General features: G+C 28.4%; 1 protein-coding gene across 2 annotated transcripts in view; it reads left to right on the top strand.

Moving 5' to 3' along the window:
- The first annotated feature begins 7,002 nt into the window (after positions 1-7,002).
- LOC112684204 (orexin receptor type 2-like) overlaps positions 7,003-20,472 on the top strand; it is a 203,364-nt gene continuing 189,894 nt past the window's right edge. For both annotated transcript variants that reach the window (XM_025555584.1, XM_025555583.1), the window contains exon 1: positions 7,003-7,389. The gene's annotated coding sequence lies outside the window, so the exon portion shown is untranslated. The remainder of the gene's footprint in view (positions 7,390-20,472) is intronic.

Below are 20,472 nucleotides of genomic sequence, written 5' to 3'. Positions count from 1 at the left end.
AAATGTACCCTTAATTCAACGTAATTTTAGTATTATTTTATTTATAATAATTAGATGTAAAGAAAATTTGGTCATATAAATAAGGGTTACAAAAAAAATGTTGGTATTCAAATTTTTCAAAATTAAGTTTGCGAATAACAATGATGTTATTAATACATTTTTAAACTATGTAAATTGAGTTATGTAATAATTTTACTATAATTTTATAATATAGTTTCGCTTATTTTGGTGGAGGTATTGCTCTAAATAGTACTCTAAGCTTCATAAACAAATGCAATTTTTAGATCAATAATTTCAAATAATACCTGTAAGTACCTCAAAATGGTTGCTACATTAATTTTTCAAATGTTTAAAATTTCATTAAAAAAAAAAATTAAACGTATTTGAAAATTTTATTTATTCAATTTTTACAGTGATCGAAATAAATATTACTTATCAAGGAAATTAAGTTTACGTAATTATATATTTAAGTGAAGTATAGGTTTATCTATATTATTTTTAACATTACATTTTCAAGTCGTCCGTTTTCACCACAATTGTTAAACGATAGGATATTTAATGAGGTGAAGTAATTGGCTATGTATATTATATTTTATGGTCAAATATATTTTATATTTCTCTAAATATAATATAAAAAATTTGTTTATGTATTTTTACATGATGTGTATAATTTTAATATACGTTTTCTAAAAGAATTTAATACATTTATAATAATAATACAAATATATGTATATGTATACTGTGGGTTCTATGATTGAGAATATTACGAACTTCTGGGTATGACTTATTATCATTGACACGTCTTATGGTTTTTTTTTTATAAAATGTTTTATAGAAATGTCTCATTTTTCAAAATTGAAGTATTGATCTGAGGTTGAGTATAATAATATGTAGGTTTGAATATAATACGTATTATTTATGCCCATCAGAATTTAAAGGATGGTAAAGTGATAGTTAAATAATTAAATTAAATTTACACAGTACATCTAATTTTAGTGAAGATGGTGAAATTATCATATGATTTAATTATAATACTATATCACCATATTTACCATAGTCACTAGTTTACAAGATAATGTAAGAGTTCAATGATTGATTAAAAAATATCATTAAAAATGCAGGCGAGACCTTACGGTCGGATGAAATACAGGTACAGACGGGAGTGAATGATACTGTTGAATTGATATTTTTAACTTGAAACCAATGTACCATTGCTCTCGAAAAAATGATTTTGAGTGAACCGCACGATCTTTTCACTAAAAATACTACGGTTTTAGAAGTATTAACTGACCCAAACGATCGGCTAATACATCTAAAGATGATCGATATGGTAGTGGAACAACACTTCTAAAGAATGTAGGTTTAATTTTTAATTGAAAAATAGCAGTGCCTTTAATCAGTACAAATGTCGCTAAAATATTTCGGAAATTATAAAATGTTAGAATAAGTAGTACTGTACATAGTCTAAAAGAACAGCGCATGACAAAATACTTGGCGGTGCCCAGTTCAAAACTCGATTTCGGTTGAAGATCTTGTAATTAAATTTTTCCCATTATTCGGATGAATGTTGAGAAGTTCAAAACAAGTCGTCTCGAAGTATCAACTAGACACCATTTCTCATCAGTAATCTCCCGTGATTATCACATTATTGTTATTCACACGCCATGGTAAAACAATACATGAAATCTAAAAACAAAATATCAACTAGTATGGCTGTCCATACCAAATTGCTCAATATTTGTGGTTAAGAATTTTTAATGTTTGTGACTTGCTCTTTTTTTCGTTTAACCATAACGGTGCATAAACGATGTTGTTCTAGCCATCTTGTGCACCATTGCGGTTTGGTGAGATGATTCTCATCACGGTACATCTAATGAGTGACGCACTGTTGCGCACATCGAGGGGATTCCAGAATCAAAAATCGATTTTCGTCAATATGTTTATCGTACAGCTCATAAAATGATCGCTCCGTTCGTAATTATTTACTTTACGTACGTCGTTTCAAATCTACATCCACCCCGAATAACTGAACTACAATTATCTCCGTTTGTGAGTCATCCATAGAGTGGGATTCGTACGTTTTCGTAACGCTCCCGAATTCCCTCCACACAAGTAAGGTTGTCGAGATCGCGTTTTAAAAAATTTCAACTATTTCTTTGCTCAGAGACTCGAAGATATTTTACTATTTTAAATCAGAAAAATCACTGATGCGAAACCGTAACATTTCAGGTAGCGAAAAGTGCACACACCAGTCATCGGGTACACAACGATGATGTTTTAATTTGTTTTTACTAAATCGAGTTACGAGCGCGTGTAGCTGCACCCAGAGCCTGAACCTAAGTAAAAATAGTCCACTAGGCAAAATCAAATTTTAGTGCCTTTAAAAAAAAACTTGAGCTCTTATTTTAACTTAGCCCCTCTTCCTATTTTTTATGTGTCAAATACTTTTACGAGTCAATTTTGAAAATGCCGTCCTTACTGAAGTGCCGTTCTAGACAGGTCCCTAACTCAAATATACCTTGTGTCGAACCTGGTTGCACCTCAATTGGTACGATCGCCGAAATCAACCCGCGGCAGACAAAAAGGAAAACTTTTCCGTGCAATGCGAATAGAGCGATCAATTTAACTCGTGTCCATACGAAAAAGGCGTTTCTCGAGTGCCGTTGCTCGTGGCCGCGCCGGATTTCAGGTGCACGTGCGTCCGCCGCACAGTGGGAGGAATTGCATTTCTAGCTGGCCAAAAATAGAAAATATAGGTATGGTGATTAACGATTACAACCAGGAATATTTGTTGCCACTAATATGACGATGGTAAATATATCACATTACGTAATAATTGTTAATTAAAGAACTGATAGGAGTAGGTAAAGTACTAAAAGATTATTGAATTTAGCGTATCATATGGTAATCGCTTGTTGTTCACGCAGCTTTCATTTTAGATTGTCCATTGTCGTTATTTCATGAGTAAAAATCTAATTGTTTTTTGCTAAATCAAAAATGGATTAACCAATAGAAATAAGTAAGTTACATTTGTTCTAAGTACTATTTATTAATTAAAATGTCGTAATAAAAATGCATAGATATCATGAATTTAAAGAAATTCAACTACATTTAATTTTCATTGTGTAGACATTTTTTTAGAGGCTCTTAGAGGTGTTGCCCCAATTTGCCCCTTATTGCAATAAATATATTTTTATAGATAAAAGTAGCAACGTAAAAAATCGCTGTTTATTTGAAGTTTTGAAAAATAATGTTTTTTGCTTTAACATCAAGTACTTATGAATTACGAAACGCAATGATTACTTACACAATTCATAGGCTGGGAGAAAAATGGTAGTTTGTAAAGCAATGAGGAAGTTGATAAGTGTATTAAAAAAAAAGTTGAAGGATTTATAGTATTTAAGTTTAAGAAGAAATGGTTAGATTCAAATCACTGTTTGACTAATTTTTAAAAAAAAAAATGATGTGGTTAGATTTAGAATTTAAAATTCCTTTCTTAAAGAAATGTGAAGAATCTTATGAAACTCCTATAAGTTCTGGTAGGCCACGTAAATCATTTTTAGAGTCAAGTGATCGTTCTAAGTGCAGGAAAATAAAAAAACCTGAGAGAAATTACTTCATCAAATAAATGAATCTGTGCAGTAAAATCGACATTGTATGTTTAAGAAAAACGTGCTGCATCCGATCTTGTTTCCCACGCAACCGAGTATTCTCCTCAACGTGCGATAAAGATTAGAAAATTATACAAAAATGAAGCGAAAAATAAATATAGTTCTTACACAGATGATGAGGCTGTAGCATTTATCATTGATACTTGCATGACTAAAAATTCGTATGATAAAATAGATTAGATACTAAAAAACATGATGCTGATATATACCTTTCGTATGATAGAGTTCAGTTAGCTAAAGATAGATGTTACCCTGAAAATATTATTATAAGCGAAATAATTCTACTTCAGAGACAAGGGAAAGGCAAAGGAAGATGCCCAAGAGGCAAGTAATAAAAACTATAATCGATTCAGAGTACATCATTCTCGAAAATCATAACGTATTTATACAAACACACATCTTTTTAATTTCTTATTAGTATTATCTGATCTATTAATTATAAGTTTAAGAACACAACCTAACAAATTAAAAACTAAATTACCTCTAGAAACCATTAATTTACCTAATATCGAAAGCTCAGAACTGAAAAAATAGAAACTAGTTATAGTGAAATAAGTAGTAGTTATTCTGAATAATTATTAATGTTTTTTATTTTTATTAATTTTTTTGTTATCTAATTAAGTATCAGATAAATTAAATATTTGAAAATAATGTATTTTTTTTTAAAGTTCTTATATAAATGCTTACTGTTAAAAAATAAAATTATTTTGTTTGTTGTAATATTATTCAACTTCATAACTGAGGTAAGTTATTAAAATTAAAATAAGAACATGTTTGTGTATATTAAATCAATAAAAAAAATATTTATTTGTGAGTGTCGAACATTGTTTGATAGGTGCTAAATTTTTGGCCAGCTAGAAATGCAATTCCTTCCACTGTGCGTCGGAGATATTGGTGAGAGGACGGGGCAGCGAAGGTTAGAGCCCTGGGACCCGTCGTCTCAGTCTTTTATACGAAATTATTTTTATAATCTAATTTGTCATAACACAAGATGCAAACTTCAATATTTTTGTTATATAAAGTATGTACAAGGCGAACATAGAACAAATATTGACCGAACAAGTGTAAGCAAAGGGGCCTGGAACCGATCGGCCCCGGGACCAAAGCTTTACCGAGCCATTTTTTATTCTGAGGCAGAACTGAAGCAATGCGCTCACTAGGTTGTAAGATTGTCATACTCAGAGCTTTTTTTTACTATCTAGTATGTACATTAGTGATCGTTAGTGATCATAGTGATAATGACGCTGAGACGTAACTGACTATAATTTAAGTAACAGTGAACTGATATAATAATAATTAAGAATAAAGTATAAACAGATATAATATATATACAAGTTATAAAGTTTAATATTAGACGCTATGAGTAACAAACATCTGCTGTATATTGTGTGGAGTTGTTAAACCAGGTCATACGGACGTCCATGTTTTAATCTACGTTGAGGCGGATGTACGTGGAGTTTATAGTGAAGTGAGCCAGAAGAGTTGAGCAGTGAAGTATGGAAGTTTTTTGAGGTTTTTATGTAGTCTATGATTTCTTGGATCTGAAGGTATTTGTGAAGGTTTAAATTCCTTATAAACTAAGGTGCATTTGCAATAATACGTAGCACTTTATTTTGATAAATTTGAATTTTATTGATGTGAGTGGTTGCGAATTTTCCCCAGACCAGACAGACTAGAAAGATAGAAAGGCTCACAGCTTTTAATATGTATAATATGATTCGGAAAATTCTGAAAAATAGTAATTAGGTTTCTAGCAAAACAAGAAATAATATTTCTTAAAATAAGTTAATTTTATATATTTTTGCACCCCTTAGCTTTCGAGTACCCAAGGCAAGTGCCTCGCTCACTTTACCCTAGTTACGGCTCTGCCCGGGGCCTTCAAAAGTTTTCGCCGGCTTTGGCGTTTGGGCGTGAGCGTCTATTTTGACTAACCGTGTTCATAATTTTTCAGACGGCTTATCGGTATCGCGATAACGTTGCGTCGTCGGCCACCCATATTTATCCGCGTTCGGAATGCGAAACGATAACAACGTTAACAAAAACAATAAACAGTATCTAATAATGGTTCACGGAAAACAATGGACCGCGAACACGTCACGGTGTTCCGAGCGGACAAAAAACGGTCGTTGCTAGTGCTGGTCGGACGAATCTTACACGACGTCCGAGTTAAGTTCGTGGAGCGGATCCACGAATGGAGGAATGGAGAACTGTGAGGGCCAAGTTATTTTGAAGATGCCACTTATTTGGCCTTAAAATGGATTATAAATGTATATCTTGTAACAAAAAAAAAACACACAATAAGATTGTATAATATGTGTTTATTCATAATTCTCATTGAAAACGTTCATATTTATTTTATTTTATGGTGTCTTACATGGCTTAGAGATGTTTCACTGTATTATACAATACGATCAGTGGCGTCATTTGAGTTGTTGCAATTGAAGAATTTGTTCCAGTCCAGTATTAATTTCGACCTATAATCGGCACACTTGAAAAATATAAGAAGTCTTTAAGAGGCCGATTTTGTCAACAAATATTAACTGTGGGTCAACTGACCACCTGACCCCCCTCCCACCAAATGTGTGTGCCCTTGTGTCCGAGTCGCGCAACCCGCGCGCGGACGACCGTTCTTCACGTGTGATACCGAAAGCGTCGACCGAACGAAACACATGCATTGGCCGTCGTCTACGATTCTACCGATACGTTTTCGAACGTTCGATCGGCGAAGAAAACCGAGAACGTTTTGCGTTTTTCCGCACAAAAGTTGTTCTCTCTCACTCTCTTTCCATTCATCTTTTAACCTAACTCGCGTACGCGTTGAGTCAGAGCCGGTTTTGATAAAACATCCAGGGGGATGATGGGGTTATTTCAAATTTGTTGACCCCCCCCCCCCCCCCGTAAATACATATATCAATCGAAGAATACAATTTGCTTACGACCCTATTACACATTACATAACTTTCATTTTTTTGTTTCATAATTTAAACGGTCTAATGATATTGGAATATTGAATATAGTAAAAAGCCCACGAATCCGACTGTAATCTCAAAAAAATCCCGATCGAACCCGACTAGCTTATTAGTTCTAGTTGTAGGTCCGTACTTTTCGATAACGTGTCTATTGTTATCGGTTCAATGTTACACGCTGATGCGAAAAAAAATAATTAAAAAAAATCAAAGAGGGAGGCGAGCACCCCCTTCGCCATTCCCCAAATATCGTCACTGCACGCGGTGGTAGGGGTGGCGGCGGCGGCGGCGGCGGCGGCGGTGACAAGTGCGCGCGCCGTAGTCGTTCGCGGCACATGCGAAAAAATCTTGGGGGGGTAGTCGCTCCGCGGCGCACACACGTTACCGCCGTAAAAGAGCATTCGTACGTGGCCGACGCGCGTGCGATTACCGTCGTTGCGTCCGCGAGATAGTATATCTCTCGTGTGTGTTCGCGCTCGTGTTCTTGTTTAATTTTTTTTGGTTTTCCTTTTTTTTTTCTTTCTATTTGTTTATTCGGGTTTTTTTTCCCTCCCCGTTCGGATATATTATTACTTCGATGCGTTACGCGCGTCATCCTGTGTCGGGAAGTGTTTTTTGACGTTTTGTCCGACCGACTATTGTTGTCGTGAAGATCTGAAACAATGTTCCGCGCGACAGTATCCGCGAGTCGTTGATCGTTGTTCGCAGCACGTCCGGCAACCACGATCGACGCGTCGACGCCTTCGCACACCGTAAGTTGTCCAAAACAATAACATGTCCGTCGTTACACGGTAGACGCATTTTTTTTTTTTTTTTTTTTTTGTGAACCCTTCGTCTTCCAGCCCCGCATTTCGGATCTATCCGTGATTGTTAAAAAATTGAAAAAAAATGTTTCACAACTTTTGAAATAGACACCGACGAAAACGATTTGTTCATTCCGAAACCGGTAGCGATTCGAAGCTTCAAAATTCAAAACGGAAGTTCTAATACCGATGTTATATTGTTTTAACAGTTCGAACTTAAATTATTTCATAATAATAAATAAGTCAATATTTTCATTACGTCAACATGTTATTTGAATCGGTTTTGTTAGAGAAATTTAAAAAAAAAAAAAAACTATATACTACCGATTTGTTCATAATTTTTGATGATACGTTTTTCCAGCGTACCTGTAAACGACTGTAGGATATACTGTATTTCTAAATATGTGACATAATTATCGTTTATACAAAATATGCCTTTTAATAGTTTATTTTATTTTCAAAATTAGTATTGTGTGATTACTCTGTTACTCAAAAATGTTTTCGATTTTCTGAACAATAATAATTATAATAATATTACTAATAAAACAAAACGTTCTTAAGTATTAATTAAATTATATTGTTGTACGTCATGTCATAAAATTAATTTCATAATCATGAATATTTACTCTTATTTACTTCATAGCTGTGGCGCAATAAGAAACCATTACGTATAAATTGTTTAATTTTTTATTTAAATTATACGATTTTAAAAATCAGTTTACCATTGTATATGGTGTACAAAATGTCTTCATGACGATGAAAACATAATAATATTTTTTAATGTCAAATACCTACTGTAATGTCGAAAATATAAATCATTATAGATTCTTGGCCGATAATTATACTGCTTGTAACAAGATTTACGTGGTAGAAGTGTGGTCTTAGGTTTTTTTAAATCTAAGTTCAACTCAATATTAAAATAATATTTCGAAATGTATGAGTGTTTTTACAACAGCAAATACAACTGCCGTCGAAAATTGTTCCGTTTACTTAAAAAGCAGAACTTAAAAGTCGACGAGTCACGTTTTAATAGTTACCTAACTCGTCAGATTAATTATTGCGCTTGAATGAATGTATTAATACCATTGAATGTCCATGAGGTTTTATAATTTATTTTTTAATTTTCTATTTTTGAAACCGTTTTGAATTGCTAGCAAAACGTGATTAATGCGCCTATATAGTTATAACTTACGCTAATTAGTGATATAACATTCGTGTGCAATTTACATAAACGTTTTTTATCAAGTGGTTTAAAGAATATTTAATATATTTTGGAATTTCATAGCGTTTGAAGACATTCCGTTTGGGTATGTTCATTATATTATTATTTATGGTGTAACCCACTGATTTTTTATATCTTAAATTTAAAATCAACTATGGAATGTTATACCTACAATTAATATTGTAATTTTTCCGTAGAATATACCTTTTATTACAATTCATAATCTTACTTTATTACTACATTTTCATATAATGTTTTTCTTTGGAAATTGTATTCAAACACATAAAATCTAATACATATTATAATATACATACTAAACATTTTTAACGAAGCCATGACGGTTCGGGTAGTAACTGTAATAAAATAACTATTTAAAGTTTACCGTCCAGGTATAGTCAATTTGAGATTTTGAGTAGAGCAATAAGTAACTTATATTATTTCGGCTAAAAATTATAATTCAAAATATTGGTCAGGTATATATTTTAAATCCTGATCAGAACAAGAACTATAATGTAATAGTTTTTTTTATATTATATATACCATACATACTTTATAAACATATATAAAGCCGTTTTAAGTTAAAAAAAAAAAAAAAAAAGTTGAGATTCTAATTTGACAATTTACATAATTTTTGAAACGGATACATTTTGAATTTTCTCATAATTTTAATAAAAGTAATAATCAAAGAAGTACAAATATTTGTTATTTGAAAACTTATCAGTTTTTTTTTCTTACTGTATCTACTTACACTCTTACAGTTATAAAACTTTGTTGCTTCTTTCTAGAGTTAATTTGTACACAAAATATATTATACAAATTTTCATATAGAAGTTGAAAGTTTAAACGAAATGGAATTTTTTTAATTTTTTTAACTACAACGTTAATTTTAATATATGTATTTTTTTCTGTATAAATAAAACGGATTATCTTTGAATAGATAAGACTACATTTTAATATTCTAATATGAATTAATACATTGAATAAAGCACTTATATTGTTATTTGAACTCTTCTGAAACGTTAAAAATGAAAATTAAGGTGAAACACGTTAGTTTGTATTTCGATTGTTAAGGGTTTGAACTGAATACCATGTTACTCATAATGTAATATTCATAATTATATGCAATCAATTGAAAAACCTATAATTCATAATTTTGTTATGAGCCCATACAATTTGATTGGAATGTAGGAAATTGATTTTGTAGGGAATTCATTTCCAAATGCGACAATTTATTACGACACAGATTGTTATAATATTGTAATTTGATGTTACAATATGTTCTTCGATGAATTGATTATGGTGTGTAACGCATTATGTGGTGTATTTTATAGTATCAACAATTATGAGCGGCATTATAAAGTGTATAATTTAAGTGAAAATAAAAATGCGTAAATATATAGAATATTATTGATTGTTAGTAATTATAATATAATTATTAATACGATTGTAGAAAATATTTCAACTTCTATTTATATAGTTTGAATTGATTTTTAAGTAATGATACATGGTTATTTTGTACTGTTTTAATTTACTATTATAGGTACTGTATTATACAATAAATAAATTATAATATAATCTTTATATATATATATATATATATATATATATATATATATATATATATATATGTTTAGTCTGTAAAACTTTCTGGGATCTATCGATATGTATAATCAAACGAGAAAATATTGTTTCTTATTCTAATTATTTGTTTTCTATTATTTTAAATCACATTAAGCCTTAATGTATGTATGTACCTTATAATAATTTTATATAATAATTATAATCATAGCTACAATAATTGTTATTTATTTATTTTTTATGTTTAAAAATGCATTAATTTATAATTAAGTGAAATTTTAATAAAATTGGTTATCAATAGATTTTTTTTTCTGTAATGTAGTTCACAGCAGGTACCGTGGCTAAATTGGGTCCAAAAAAATGCACCGCTGAAAAAAGTTTGGGAACCGCTGTATTAAGGTATTTACTTAATAGTAACGGAGAACAATTTAATATGCATATTTTTCGGAGTTAATTGTTTGAGCTAAGAATTTTTTGTCGATTGTATTTATCATTCATTGTTTTATTTTATTATTATTTTAAAAACTTGTCATCCTTTTGTGTTAAAATGACGTTCACCAAAATATATTTTGATTGCATTATTTTTTTTATCATTATTTTTCCATTTGTAATATGTGTTTTAAATGTTAAAATTTTCTTTTAGTTTTAATAACTGTATGTACTCGAACTTGGATGTTGTAACACATTTGTTTATAGCAATGAAAAAATGCCTTGTAAAATTATAAACTCTATTTTTATAGATTTTACAATGAAAAATTAGAAAAACAAACCACATATGTAAATGGTCATTAATTATTGAATTTTTTATTTCTATGTAGCTAGTTGTAAAAACATTTCAACATAAAAGGTAATGAAATGATAAATAATATAATATATCTACGATATAAAATTTATGATATGATTATAAATGAAACCAGTGTGTTTTAGGTTCCTCGGTAGAATAATAAAATCGATTAATAATTTTGAAAATATTATACATTTATATAAATATATATATATATTATAATGTTATATTTTATCGCAATAGCCGTGCCATTGCGAATGTCAAGTGTATGAGTAATAATAAGGTAATTTATTGTGTGTTCGATGTGGATCCTGGAAAATGTATATTATATTTGTTATTTCTTTTTTATTTGTTCTATCCGCCAAAGAAGATTGTCGAAAACTGAAAATTTTGGTTGGCATAAAAACATCATAATACCAAAATATAATAAAATATTTTTATTGTTTTTTTTGTCGTTTGATTTTCAATGAGATGTTTTAAATAAATGCATCATCATGTATATTTTTATATACACGCGAAGATATTCGAATAACATTTAGCTTTTCTAGTAAATCATTTTGTAACAAATTTATTTGTTTATTGATGTTTACTGATATCATTTGATGTTTTTGTGTGTGAATAGACTATTAATTTAGAAGCAATATTTGAGTGACTACATGTTATTATACTTAATACATCTAAAACTACTTTTCGTAATAAATACTTTTTACGTTTTACATAATTTTCAATCAAAACTTTTGAAAAAACATTTGAAATATTTTTGTTATTCTAAAAAGTGTACGGTATCAAAACTAATTCATATTAATGTATTAACTTGGATGGAACAAATAATTTTAAACTCAACCACTGATTTCAATTAAATATTCATATTTTGTTAAAGTATTGGAAAAAGTGTTTTGATTTTTAAATTTAGACATCGACGTAAAACGTATTGTATTTATTAAAATGGTTAAATAAAAGGTTTGATTGTAAATCTTCCATATTCAAAACATAATTGAAATAATTTAAGAGGATATTAGACATGGAATCACTAATATCTTTACCATGGGCGTAGCTTAGTATTATTATCTGTAGGGGCTATATTATAGGACTAGAAAAAATTATTCCAAAAACTCCTTATCTTTAGCGAAAAAGAACATTTCCTACAAAAAACAATTTATAGGTGTCTCATTCTTTATCTGGCATTTTATTTTACAATACATAAAAAAAAAACAATGAATTTTGAGTAATTAAATTAAACTAATTTTTTTTTTTTAAATATTTAATAAAATATCTTACCTTCTTTCAACAGTTAATTGTGTTTTGATCAATTTTTCAAAACACTATCAACTTAGCAACAAAACATTATCACTGGCCAACATTTATGTTACGTTTAAAAAATGCACTGAATAAATATACAGATATTTGTAACAACTGACAACTTTTAGTGCGAGACAAAATTGTAATACAAATAATTTTAAGGAAAAACTAATATAAAAAATTTCAAAACATCGATGTTTTCTTCGATGTATCAAAGACTAAACATGGATGGTGACACATCGATGTATCGAATATAAACCTCGATGTTTTAAAAACTATGTTTTTTTACTCACCTCTAGTACTTACGTTTAGTTTAATTCGAGTTGGTCCTGTTGCCAAGTTCCCTAAGTCTAGCAGAAATAAGTTATTTAATTCAATTTCAGAATGTTTGTGTTGAATATTGTTAAGATCATCAGGTAATGACGAATGATTAATTTTAATTTTACTATTTATTGGACTTGGATTATCCACTGCAAAGTCTTTGTTGTCCCTAGTTGGTGGTAATGTTTTCTTGTCGGGCTCTTTCTTTATATTAATTATACTGAACTTTTTTTTAAAAAAAAAAAATAAGAAAAACAAGAAAAAAAGAAACAAAGATATCAAAACTAATTAAAAATGTATGAAATAATATGCTAACTAAAATATAAGACAGCAAAAAAACGTTAGAAAAAAAAAAATCCCAAAGTCTAACTAAAATATAACACAGACGTGTGTGTGATTAGCTGTACACGAGCAAGACAACTAAGACAGACCAATCACCAATTTCGAGAAAAATACACATAAATAAATAATTACTATGTGTGTGTTCCATACAAATTATTATCGGTTACGAGTATTGTTATATTATCATCGGACGATGCGACAATGTATGGTCTGACCAGGGGGTGGACACAACACGACGGCAACGAAATCAGCGGCCATTTTAATTTAGGTACTTTTGTTATCAAATTATAATCAGTGATAACTGATATTCGTTATTAATTGTAATTTCAATTATGGTAATTGTTCAATATGTTATCTACCTAACAGTGTGAAACATGGTGACTTACTGGGTACCAAGAAGTTTTTACTTGTGGATCATTTTTTAGATAGTATGTCTACTATAATACAGGCCTATGTGTAGGATTTCAAAATGGGAAGTGTTTAAAAAAAAAAAAAATGTATAAAATATATTCATCGATGATTAAATAGTATTATACAGGTATTTATATAAATTTTTTAAGTATATTAAAAACGTTTATATCGATATAATACTATAAAATGCAAATCATTATTGTAGTAAATTTACAAATACAATTGTAATACATTTACAAAAACACAATTTATGTTTTTTTGGTAATGATGGAAGGTTGGAGGTTGACCCATGGTCATACCGTAGTATAAGACTTATAAGCCCCCCAAATCTCAAACTCTTATTGCGCCTAATACCTCGAAAAATAATACTACTATTAGTAACATTTGAAAATACGCAGTAGCTTATAAAGAATATTATGATCGTTTCATGATGGAATAAAATGTTACTAACTTCCCACTGTACCTCAAATAAAATGGCTGACTGATTTCATTATTGTCTTATGCTGCCCAAGTAATTTGTTATTAGTGTCCATTCTGTTTTATTCTGTGGTCTGACGATCGCACAGGGTAAATCCAAAAAATTAATACGGCGTTGATCTATAAATAAATATGTTTATGATAAAAATAAGTAGTTTTATGTATGTTAGTGCAATAATTGTTAATACACAATAGACTGCTAATATTGATGAATTTTAGGAAAAATTATAAAAATATTTAAAAATAGAATTTATTAATTTTAGATAGAATGAGGGGGCTACAGAAATTTATATGGGGGCTTCAGCCCCTACAGCACCATGTATACTATGCCTATGATCATTACCAATAGTTATGTCTTACGAAAAAACCGTTGTTCACATAGATACATTGTATAGGTATATATTTGTGGATACACATAGCAAGACATTTTATTTTATATAGAATTATGTACATATAAAATGCATTAATAAATACATAATAATACGTAAATTAATCTCATCTGTAATGATTATACAGCGTAGATATTGAACTACATGTACCTAACCAAACAAATAACCCTTTGGAAATGTGCTTGTTAACCAACTCGAGAAAACCAAATCATTAAAAAAAAAAAAACCTTGTAGCTGGATAGAAATGTTCTGTTTTGTAGAAATACATAAATAAAATTAAATATACCAAACTGTTAGAGTGAAATATATAACAAGAAACGGCATACGATAAAGATATACATGGTGTTGATTTATAACGGCACTTCATTTTCTCACCATACCTTGTTGTTTTAAGAAGAAAAATCATGTAATACCTTGTAAGAGTTCCAAATATAATGACATCCTTCCTAATAAAACATCTTCTATTACTATTGATACGCAATGTGTTATCACTAAATTATTAAATTACCTACCATAAATGGTCTTGCTTATAAATGTATATTACCACCCAAAACTACGATTAAAACACTACCAGATGCGGCTATAGGCTTGAACGATTTTGTTTATTCTATTTTTGTATTTAGGCCATAATTGCTTAATTTAGTCATATAATCAATTATTAAAATGGTTTGAACAGTTTTATTAAACTGCAAGACAGTATCAGCATGATTCAGATAGTGTAAAATAAATAATAACTATAAAATAAGTTTATTGACTATTGTCGAATTTACCGATGCATGTGTTTTGATTGTTATGACAACAATCAAAAACATTTAATTAATGGTATAAATAGAATGATAATTATTATTCTAATAGTGAATACTACGCATAAAGAATATTGGTATTTATTTATTAGAACATCTCGTGTTTTTCGCACGTTAGCAAAGCTATTCAAATGTTGTGTTGGTTATTTATTTTTATTTTTTTGAACAAAAATTGCCATACTTGGGAAGTTCCAAACCTTAAATTAAATTATAACATTTACGGTCGTAAGAGTTATTGAATTGAGTAAATCTTCGTAGGGTAGCTTCATTTTTTTTTTAAATTGTTATAACATAGACATACTCATGTAACATATAACACATAACATATTCGATATGGTTTTTGGAAATAATTTATTATTTGTATAATGTTATAAAATTATTTTCAATAAATTATTGGAATAGATTACAAATCATAATTTATCTAATTTACCGTTTGAGTTCATAATTGAATTTCATTTATATTTAGTTTTTAATTCTTAACGATTTATGCTGTACTTATATTTATATGAAAAGTAATTTTATTTAACGATACACTGTTCAACGAATTTCAGCTATTATAATAGTTTAGCTATTTTAAATTATTATTAAGGTTTAGTCATAAGTTTACTAATCAACATTTTTTTTGAAATGTACATAGGTACGCATCAAATTACTTTATGAAGTTTAAAATATTCATTAAAATTATTTCTTCACAATGTTTTCGTTAAAATTCTGTATCATACAATAATATATCAAGTTAAAAATGATAAATCTGTAAACAGAAAAAGTAATATAATTCATGGGTACTAAGAAAAATTAAAAATCAGATTGAAAATATGTTTGATGTGTAAAAAAATAATTTCTTGCTTGGATGAAAGTCGTTGGAAAAATATAATTGAGTTACGGAAAGCATTTTCGATCCACTTCAAAATTGGAAAGGAGAGGAAATGATAATAAATTCTTATTTCCGATGAATATGGGATAATTTATGTGAAATGTTGAAATTGCAAACCTGGACTATTGAGTAATGATGTTTTCTGATTGTGGCAATAGGCGTGAATATATACACCTATGTAGATGGGAATTAAAATCAAACGAAAAAACATATACGTGTATGCAAACTATTACTCTGGAAGTTTGCAGAAAATTTTTTATGTGTACCTACAAATATACCTCATACAGAACGGTTATTGTTTAGTGGGAAAGAAATACCCAATGATATTATTTGAACATTTGTAAATGTTAAAAATATTGAAGTTTAGTTGGTGGTTATCAATAATTATTAGATATTTTTTATAATTACCAATATTCAGAATAAATTATAATTTAAGAAAATTACAAACATTTAAGTTATATATGTATTACATATGTGTAATAGTCAAATTATGATATTAGACCTTGGTATTGAACTTATTACCTTGAAAAACTTTTGAAGGATATTTTAGTAAATTGTTTTACTAATGATAAATTCTATGTAGAGGCTTTTAAATATTTGTTTTATAACAAGCATTCGAATATTTCTCGGGTTTATCAATTTCGTCGAAAACGTTCTAGTAGCGTACTATAACAATTGAACCAAATAAGTGAATTTAAAGTTAGATTACACACAAAATAAAACCAATACTGAGGTGTATTCTGAAAAACTTTGTGAATACTATACCCTTAAAATTGTACGGAGTGGGGCATATATCTTGCAACCGAAAAACGAAAAGACATAAATACGGGTACAAAAAAATCGTTTAATTTATATTGGTTGCTCTGCTATGTAGTTTTTAATCTCTTTTCTCTTTTGCGACGTCAATACCGTCAATAATGGGGTTCGATCAACATAACCGCTGTTAACCGGGTGTGCTGACTGAAATCGCGTTACAATTCGTTGAATCGTGCTCTTGTTCAATATCTGACGATTTGAGAACTTCGCAACAAACAGTTCACGCACTTTTAGCATACGAAACATGCCGAAATTAATGTTCTATAATGAATGCGCGTTCTTCATTAGAATACACCATGTTTTTTCGGACAAAATTAACTATACACTTCTGAATCGCACATACACGAAACCACTGCAAATCCGCAATTAATTCCGCTGAAAGTTCTAGGCAGCGTTAACAATACATCAGATTGGCCAACCGTATAAACTATTTAAAAAAAAATACTTTTTTTTGTCATTTTTTCAACAGTTTTACCTTAAGGTTGCAAGATAAATGCCCCACCCTGTATTACATGTTCAGTGAATGCGATTTACTTGATTATACAAACCTTCGACTACCGTACACAATCGGACAACACTTCCGATACATTTAACCGTAGGCTAATTAAAATAGTAAGTTATGTTTAGTTGCACATTAATTTTAAATCGAACAACATTTATATACCTAGACATTGAATGTTAATTATTATTCCTATACCCATGCATTTTAATCTTAATTGTTGATTGTAATAATTTCGAAGGGGAATCGAATACAATATTTTAAAAATAATTTTACATAGTAAAATATAAATGATTATGTAGACTTGTTTTGTTTTCTATTTCATTATAAAATATCGGTATGAAATAAGCACACATTTATATTTATTAAAAATCAAGTAAGAGTCACGTGCATTTCTATATGATCAGAATCAATCTTAAAAGTCTGAGTTAACAATGACAACATTATAAAATATTAGTATACATAGTATACAATTGTAAGTTTGAAGTGATGTGTTGATATTTTGACAATGAATTTAATTTTACATGTAATAATATCAATTAAGAGTTAGCAATTCATTTATTCAATTAAATATTGTGTGCGCGTTAAATTATCACATGCAAAATAATGTATAAGTATGTCAAGTAGTAGACAATCATTTCAATTTTGCAATTATAATTATTGATAATTGTTTAATTTAAATTCTAGTATGAGTTTCTTTATTAAAATGTACTTCTGATAGTATCAATCTATGAAAATTGGGGTTTTATTTTTAGAATATGAATACGTGTAATTCTAAATATGTAAACTTTACCTACACTGATATAGTCAAATAATTTATAATTTTTTTTATAAAATTAGACTTAAAATTCATTAACTTATGTATATATATATAATTAACTTAAAATCAATTATTAAACAAATTGTTTATGATTTATATAATAATCAGTTGAATCATTAAATGTATAAAAGATTTTTTTTTAATAAAAAGGAAACAACAAAGAATAAAAATTAAATAAATTATTGAAAAATATAATAGTTGGAAAATTTCTAGAATGAGATAGCTAAGAAAGAGAACAAAAAACAGGCAAGGTATCCTATGGATATAATGAATAATAAAGTACAATAAAAATATGTGATCAAATTTACCTAAATTTCATAAATACCTACCATTTTTTTTTTACGAAAATAATAAAGTGAAGTAAAATTAGGAGAAAAACGGCAGGAAGGACGGAGAAGTAGATTATACCCCAAAATGATGATAATAATAATAAGAAAATATATAATTATTTGGATATCGTTAAATGGTGGTCGAGCAGGAAAATTAGAAAGAAGTTGTTTTGTGTCTGTGAGAGAATAATAAGTGAATATCAATACATTTTATCTTAATCAAATTAAGTGAATTACATTCAAAGCATTAATTGTGCTAGTAAAATTATTATTAAATGTTAAATGATTAAACATTATGTTGATTCTGAAATTTATTTGTATTATTTATTAAATATATTAAAACAATAAGTTAAACTAGTAAAATCCTAAGCAATTTAAAATTATATAGATATTATTAAAGATATATAATAAAGAGTAAAACTCTTTCACGATAAACCTAAAATGATTTTAATATATCAACAAATAAATTTTGTGGTTTTAGAAACTATTCTTTTGAGAAGTGATTATACAAGTAGTCTAATATTTAAAGATAATTATTTCGTAGTTGAATACTTTGGTTAGCATCTGTATCTTAATTTATTTTCTAGACTTGTTTTTCATATCAACCCTCTAATTATAGTCCAGTATTACTTCATCCAATTTAATTGGCAAAGTATGTGATTATTTTAACGTCCTTCAAAAAAAAAAAAAAAAACGAATAAATTGATTTTTTTATGATACCAATGATTATTTGTAACATGTTAGTATTACGTTTATGGAAGTTCTCTTAATAACTGTATTTGATTGATTATTAAAAATAACATTGGAATAATATTTTTTACATTTTAACATTTTTATGCATATCAATTTATCACATACTATTTGTATACGATATACTGTTTTGGAAATATTTTAAAACGTATAAATGTATAATATGGGCGATTGTAAATTCCGTCAGATTTTTTTTTTTGCCTGTGAATCTTTTCATAGTCATTTAAGAAATTCATTTTAGAAAAATCAACCGAATGTTCATATTTTTAATAAAGTTCTTACCGAATTTCAAACCCATATTTATATAAAACTAAATGGCATATATCAAGTAAATAAACTAGAAAATTCAAAATAAAAATGACAGTATTACAGGATGCTATAAATAGGTACACTAATGGAGTAATACAAAACTTAGAATATTTACAAATTATATCACATTATTTTAATTTACATACATGTTATATGTAATGTTATAGCCGATCACATAGATTTCTTCTTTATGTCATGTAATTTATTTAAAAAAAATGTATACTTAGGTTTAAATCTAGCAACAAATTAAATACCATGTTTATTATTATTATTATTAAGATTAATGTAAATATTAAAGTTGAATTATGTTATTATCTGTTTACCAAATTGTATATCATTGAATGTTTATAAGTTAATTCATGTCATAAATTGTTAATTAATTATTATTCACTATTATTACTATTTTATTTTATTGTATTCATACTCATATCATTACTATCATAATTATTGTTAACTCTTATATTGTAACTTAGTGTCACATTAAAACATAATACACTTTCTGTACTATTAATACCAAAGGGTATCTACCCGTTTATAATGTAAAATAAAATAAATGACATAACTATATATTTTTGGATTATTAGGTATGATAAAACGAATATTAATTATGATTTTTTTACTATGATTTAAATATTTAATTTTAACAATATGATATGATATTATATTATCATTTTTTTTTAATAATCTATCATATTAATTTTATACTACTACTTGATTTTCTTCACTGGTGGAGTTTACTTGAACTTAATTTTACCTGATATTTTTCAGTGGCGGAGTTTACATGCACCGTATAATTTAGCGAACAATCGTTTATACGATAATGCATAGAATATAGGAGTGATAAAATCTTGTTGATATTTAGGGATGCAAATTATCATTATATCATACATCGTTTTAACGACCAGTTTATGATATTTGAAGAGAACCAAAAGCGTGTCCTCCGAACTAATTTATAGCAAGGTTAGTAGTGTGGCGATCTGCGGACGATGAAAAAATTCGATGTCAAAGA

Source organism: Sipha flava, unplaced genomic scaffold, assembly GCF_003268045.1.
Source record: "Sipha flava isolate LNK unplaced genomic scaffold, YSA_version1 245_pilon_pilon, whole genome shotgun sequence".
Classification (NCBI taxonomy): Eukaryota; Metazoa; Arthropoda; class Insecta; order Hemiptera; family Aphididae; genus Sipha; species Sipha flava.
This window is presented reverse-complemented; position numbering and strand designations above follow the sequence as displayed.